We start from the raw sequence: 6672 nt of genomic DNA, 5'->3' as shown, positions 1-6672 counted from the left end.
TTGTATTTACCCAGGAATGATACTAAGAGCAAGCCATAGTAAAGAGAAAGTTGATTTATTCAGGGTGATACATTCTGGCAGTGTGGGATTCAGAAAGGAGAGCATACCTAGGGCATGTGGTTGTCTCAGAAAATGGGAGCAGACCCAGAATGTGAGTGTGTGGGGTATTGTTTTTATGGGATTAGTGATTACATATGTTAATAAGTGGGAGGACTATTTCAACTGTTTGGGAGAAGAGACAGGGATTCCCAGGAACTGGGCCACCACCCACTTGTTGACATTTTATAACCAGCCATGGAACTCTCTTGGTGCCTGTGGCTATGTACTTTAGCATGCTAATGTAAGACAATAATGAGCCTATAATCCAGCCCAAGGTCTACTGGAAGTCAAATATTCCTCCATCTGCAGCTGAGTTCGTTCTAACCAGTTTATGTCCCGTTCTCAATTGCTTTCTCATTCTTTTAATGGTTGAGCCCTGCCTCCTTCCCTCCTATCTCAATAACATGCAGCTGTCCCAGTAGGTAAGCCCACTATTTTAATTAAAGTTTACTCTCCTGGGGACACAAATAGGAACTGGCCATTCCCCATCAGAACACAGGTGGTAGTCTTATACTACCAGGAAAAGAACCTAAGACACAATGAATAATGGAGCTGGAATGACTCTGGAGAAAAGCCCCAGGGGAATTAAGCTCACAACACTGCTCAACTACATGATCTTTAACAGTAATTTTATTTCAACAAACTGACCCTAGAGTGGAAAATAAAGCTTTTGGAACAAGAAAAAGGACAGATTACCAGCTCCCAACTAACACCCCAGGCAGGTTCATGTACAACATATATATGGAAATGATACCTGCAAATATTTGTCTCACTCAGGAAGCTATAATAAAGGATATCTCTTGCAATGATGTGAATTTCTCACTGAATTAACCTTGAAGTGCAAATACATGAGCTTTTTAACCCTGAGCAATTGCTGCCACATTAGCTTTTAAGTTACTACTTTTGGTTGAAATACACTCAAACTGACGATGCTGTCTTCCAGCTGGTTGTCTTCCTGCTTGCCCAGTGTTGGAAGATGTGTGTTCCCTACTGCATCGTCAAGGGGAAGGCCAGTCTGGGGCTCCTGGTCCACAGGAAGACCTGCACCACTGTTGCCTTCACGCAGGTGAACTCAGAAGGCAAAGGAGCCCTGGTCAAGTTGGTGGAAGTCATCAGGACCAATTACAATGACAGATATGATGATACCCGCTGTCACTGGGGAGGCAATTTCCTGGGTCCAAAATCAGTGGCTTGCATTGCCAAGCTGGAAAATGCAAAGGCCAAAGAACTGACCACGAAACTGGGCTAAGTGTACCCTACCAAGTTTTCTGTACATAAGAGTAATAAAACTTCTTCAGCCAGTGGGAGAAAACGTAAATTATACCTCGACATGAAATGGCCAGCCAGGGCTCTTTTGACTTTCCAAAACTAATGCTTGGTTTGTCTGCTTGTTTGTTTTTGCATATGCAACTAGAAAAAGACAGTTATAAGCTCAAACAGCCTGAATGAGATACTTATTCTAATTGGTATTTAGAAGTTTCTAGAGGAAGAAGTGATAAAATACCTCCTTTGCAGGAAACCAAAAAAGAGATTGCTAGAAACTATATTAGAATTTCTTAAAGAACCTGCCTCTCTCCCTGTGCTCTTCTATCTCAACTGCCTAACCCAGAAGTTATGCCTCTCTTTCTTCCATCAAAACTGCCTCTGCTTCTTCTCCTTCCTCAGTAAAGGAAGAAATATAATCAGCTGTAAAATAGCTGCCTTTAAAGAGGACTCTATTACTGGAGGAGAAAAGCCATCTTACATGCACTCCCAGGAGGCAAACAGAACTTAGAGCTTTAGCTAAGGAATTTCCCAAAGCTACTTAAGAGCCATTGAGATTTGCTAAGACGCATGAATGATTCACTTGAAACTGAGACTGGGTTTTCAGATCTATGTTAATTACTATAGTGATTAGTTTCTGTAAAATAAAAGAGTGGATGGAGGAAGCAGAATGAACAGAGCCCTTAACTAATATTGATTCACAGAAGCTGCAGGCTCAAATTGAATGAAAGGAATTTGCTTATAAACTACTCAGACTTGTAACTGAAAAACAATGCAAACCATATCAGTAAACAAAGAATTGTGAAGTCATCAAGTCATCAGTCACTGCCACCATTCCCCAGTGAAGACAAGCCTGCAGCCCAGCCTATGCAGCCACTCACAATGCTGCACTCTGAGGGGACTCAGAATAAGAATGGACAGGATACTGGACCCAGATAGCTAGATATTTGTCAAAGGAACAAATTCAATGAGCCCAAATGTTTGCTTCCTCTCCTATATAGGAAAGCACTGAATTCTTTAACTTGTGATGCCTGGCTTTCTTTAGTTAACAGTAATCTTTTATTGTGCCACCTACCTGGCCTTTGTTGTAAAACTCCTGTGTTTCTTAGCTCCTCCCCTATCTCTTTGGAGCAGTACCTCAGGGCAATCTTAGAGGCTCAAAGGGGCTGGATGCCTCAGAAATGTCCGCCGAATAAAACGTAACTCTCAACATTTAGGTTGTGCATTTATTTCAGTCAACAGTTTTGGCAACCATGACCAAGGCACCTAGAGCAGACTTTGTTCCTTCACCTGAACTGTACAAGGGAACACAGTCTTGGTACCAGCAGAGGCCCATTTTGCCCATCAATCTAGTCAGGGAGTCCATACGAATTTGGGTGAATCTCTACCGGTTCTCAAATATCCCATATTGGTTGACCATCCTAAGTTTTATCTGGCACTGTGTCCAGGAATCAGACCCTCCAGCTAAAAGATACTGGGGGAAATGACCACCCAGCAAAGACCCGCTGGGTGGGGCCTGGTTGAAAGTCATCAGGGGAATACCCACCAAGAGGATACATCCTAGGTAGGGCTGGTTGAAAGACACCAGGGAAATACCCACCAGTGGAGACATCCCAGGTGGGATCTGTTTGAAAGATACTGGGATCTGGACTGAGTGGTTAGGAAATAGGCTGGCCTAATGTTTCCTCAATTTGGCAACATTCATTAAATTTGTCTGGATAAATTAAAAGTCTTAGGAGCCTTTTGACTCCAAAGATGGTACCCCTCTCCTGACTGGCAACGCCTTTCTCAGAGGACTGAGAAATTTGCAGGGGTGATTGGGACCAAGACCACATGCCATGCAGCTGTCCCTGTGGGGAAGCCCACTAGTGATTTTATTCTGACTATGAAGGAAATGCTGGGCTGGGCTAACAAGATAACTCAGAAGTATAAAGATGTGAAAGAATAGCTGGGCTAGGCAAACAAGGTAACTCACAAATCTAAGTATCGGAATACTGATCTGAGTTCTGCTGGACTAACTCATAAACTTAAGTTAATTAGTATTGGTTTGCTGTTCATGATTTTTTTGTTTTTGCTAGCCAACTGGATTTTCAAAGATATATATATGGCTTTGGAATGTTGGTTTGCTGTCTCCCTGCCTCCACTTTTGTGATAATGATGCAGCTAAAGCTGTTCAATGCCTATTGGCTGAATACCCCAAGATAGTACTTTACCCTATAAAACTTCATGCGCACATCTTGGAGGTGCTCAGGGCTTTGGAGCAGAAGCCACTCTGAGCCCGCCGGCATAAGACATCTGAATACTCCAACCCTATGAGTGGTGCTTGTTTCTTGGCTGGCCTGTCATTTCCATAACATTTCTGGAGGCCCCAGGGAGATACAACTACACTGACCCCTTGAGCCACTGGACCGGTGGCTCCAGCCAACTGGGGGACGAAACTCCTACAGCGAACGAGGTGGCGCCGCCTGACGGTGTTCCGTGTTCTTCTTCATGATGGCAGCTTGGCCCCCAGGTGGCTGGGCAACAACCAGAGCAAGACTCCATGGAGGGACAGACAGACTCACCAGGTGGACATCCGGACAAGGTAGGAACCCCGAGGAGGAATCAAGTCCTGTCCCGTTGGGCAGAAGAGGAGGCTGATACCCTCCTACAGGAAACAGGATATTGGTATTGGTGGGAGGACTGTGCTTAACCTGTGTGTGTGTGTGTGAGTGTGTGTGTGTGTGTGTGTGTGTGTTTGTGTGTGTGTGTGTGTGAATGAGCGGCCTGTAAAGCATGCAATCAGGCTCAAGTTTGTAGCTCCACAGCATTCTGCTACGGAGTTCAAGAGAGACCCAACCTGTGGTTCCGTGGTGACTTCATATGGCTCAGGGCGGTATCGGTCCCTCAGGGTCCCAATCAGTGTCAGTGGCTTATATTGAGCCCCAAAAGCTAAGAACACCTTTGTCCCTGCGAGGGGAGCAGCCAGGCAGATGCAACAAAATCCCTCCCTTGTCTTGTCTGCGACACCAGCACACGGTGGCTACACTGGGAGGGAAAAGGACATAGACAGCCAATGAGTCAAAGCCCCTGTGCCCTCAGAGGCTATAATGCAATTTCTTTGAGAAGTCTCCTACCTGATTCTGTCACAGAACACCTGAGACTTATTGTTCCCTTATTGAACTGACCCAAGTTGTGCCCCCTTTGCCTAGCCTCAGAACCCCAGTACTCAAGTTTAGAAGACGAATCCCTTCAGGACCGGGCTCACCCAGCCTTGGATGTCCCTTTTCTACTCCATTTGTTTTACAATCCACCATCAGACCCACGCCCTTGATAAGTTAGTTCAGGATATAGAGAGGATTTAATGAAGAAACTCCCTGGAATTGCTTGAGGCCTTGAGCTCCAGAGATATCAGCTGTGACTGGAACCCAGACTCCCTGGCCAAATTAGCCTTCAGACAACTCATACACCCAGCAAGAGAGCAGTCTCTTTGGAAACTCCAGTGTTTTGAAGAGTGAAGATGGGAAAAGATATAAAGGCTACCTTCCCAAACATCTAAAGCAACAGATCTATTATCCTTAAACATCTGGAAAGAATGGGAGGCTCTAAGTCAAAACCCACCACTCTAGGCTGCATGATTAAGAATTTCAAAAATGGGTTCTCAGGAGACTGGAATTTGAATGACCTTTGGCAGGCTCCGAAATTTGTGTGACCTGGAATGGACGGCCTTTGGAGTCCGATGGCCCTCAGGAGGAACTCTGGACCTAGCAACAGTGTGAGCAGTGTATCAAATAATCACTGGAACCCCAGGCCACCCAGATCAATTCCCTTACATTGACTCCTGGCTGAATATCACCCAGGCTCTACCCTCATAGATTCGGTTCTGCTGAAATGGACCTGGACAATGCAAGATATTATCAGCTCAGCCGGTCCAGGCCAAAAAGACAGACAGAAAAAAAGCCTATTTTCCAGGGAGATGCAGAAGACGAGATGTGCCTACACCCTCCATATGCCCCCAGGGCTTTGACACCTCTAGTCCCACTGGAGACACTACCACCCTCTGTGTCACCACCTCCGCAACCTGAGGACCAGAGGCAGAGACCAGCCCCCAGCCTGAGCCAGTAGGAAAGAGACTCCACTCAGCACAAGCTGGGAAGCCAGCACCACCGACACTCCAAGTGCCACTGCGGGAGACACAAGGGCTGCAGCAAGTTGGGGAAGAAGGGAGTGTTCAGCCTAGGCACCCCGTAGTCTACCATCAATCCTTTAGCACCATAGATCTCCTCAATTGGCGTCATTATACCCTTTCCTACTCTGAAAACCCGCAGGCTATGATTGACCTCGTAGAGTCTATCTTCCATTCTCACCGGCCCACCTGGGAAGATGTCCGCCAGCTGCTTCTGACTATTTTCAATATGGAGGAGATGAGATGCATTCTCCCTGAAGCACGAAAATGGTCGGGGTGGGCCATGACACATGCCCCTGACACCAGACCAGTTTTGGACTTTAACACCTAAGAAGGAAGAGAAGCACTACGTGAGAACTGGGAAGCCATCCTACAAGGGCTAAGAGTGGGAGCCAAGAAGCCAACTAACATGTCTATAATGACCACGGTGACCAAGAGGCCAGACGAGACCCCATTGACTTCTATGAGAGACTACATGAAGCATTTCGAGTATACACTCATTTTGATCCTGAGGCCCAAGAAAACCATCCTATGGTCAATGCTGCCTTCGTAGCCCAATCATACCCAGATATATGCCGGAAACTCCCAAAACTGGATGGATTCTCAGGTATAAACGCTACACAGCTGCTGGAAGTATCAAACAAATTTTTTGTAAACCGAGAACGGGAAGCCCAACGAGAGGCAGACCAGAGAATGAAGCAGAAAGCTGCACTCATTGCAGCAGCCCTGGGGAAAACAAGCTTCAGCCACAATCCTGCACCACCCAGGAAGATGGGACCCCAACCATGGATGCCCCTGGGCCGAGACCAGTGAGCATACTGCCAGGAGACAGGACACTGGAAAAACGAGTGCCCAAAGAGAAAGGATGGAAAGAGAGCACCCCTCAAAAGACCTACTTATCAGCTGGAGCCACCAGCCAGTAATCACATCGGACTGGCTAGGGTCGAGTCAGAATAGCGGAGACCAGGCTCCCTGCCCCAGGGCACCCAGGAGCCCAAGGTCAAGATGTTTATAAGGGGCCAACCAAAGACTTTTATGGTAGACACAGGAGCAGAGTATTCTGTGGTGTCCCAAATTGTAGCCCCCTGACCAAGAAAAAGGAGACTATTGTAGGGGCTACTGGGGACTCAACTGCCTGCCATTTC

At 46.5% G+C, this 6672-nt stretch overlaps 1 non-coding gene across 1 annotated transcript; it reads left to right on the top strand.

Moving 5' to 3' along the window:
• The first annotated feature begins 899 nt into the window (after positions 1–899).
• On the top strand, positions 900–971 carry LOC135320468 (small nucleolar RNA SNORD36). The gene has a single exon (XR_010379620.1). It is a non-coding gene; the product is annotated as a small nucleolar RNA SNORD36 (small nucleolar RNA).
• The last annotated feature ends 5701 nt before the right edge of the window (positions 972–6672 follow it).

Source organism: Camelus dromedarius, chromosome Y (assembly GCF_036321535.1).
Source record: "Camelus dromedarius isolate mCamDro1 chromosome Y, mCamDro1.pat, whole genome shotgun sequence".
In the NCBI taxonomy this organism is placed as follows: domain Eukaryota; kingdom Metazoa; phylum Chordata; class Mammalia; order Artiodactyla; family Camelidae; genus Camelus; species Camelus dromedarius.
This window is presented reverse-complemented; position numbering and strand designations above follow the sequence as displayed.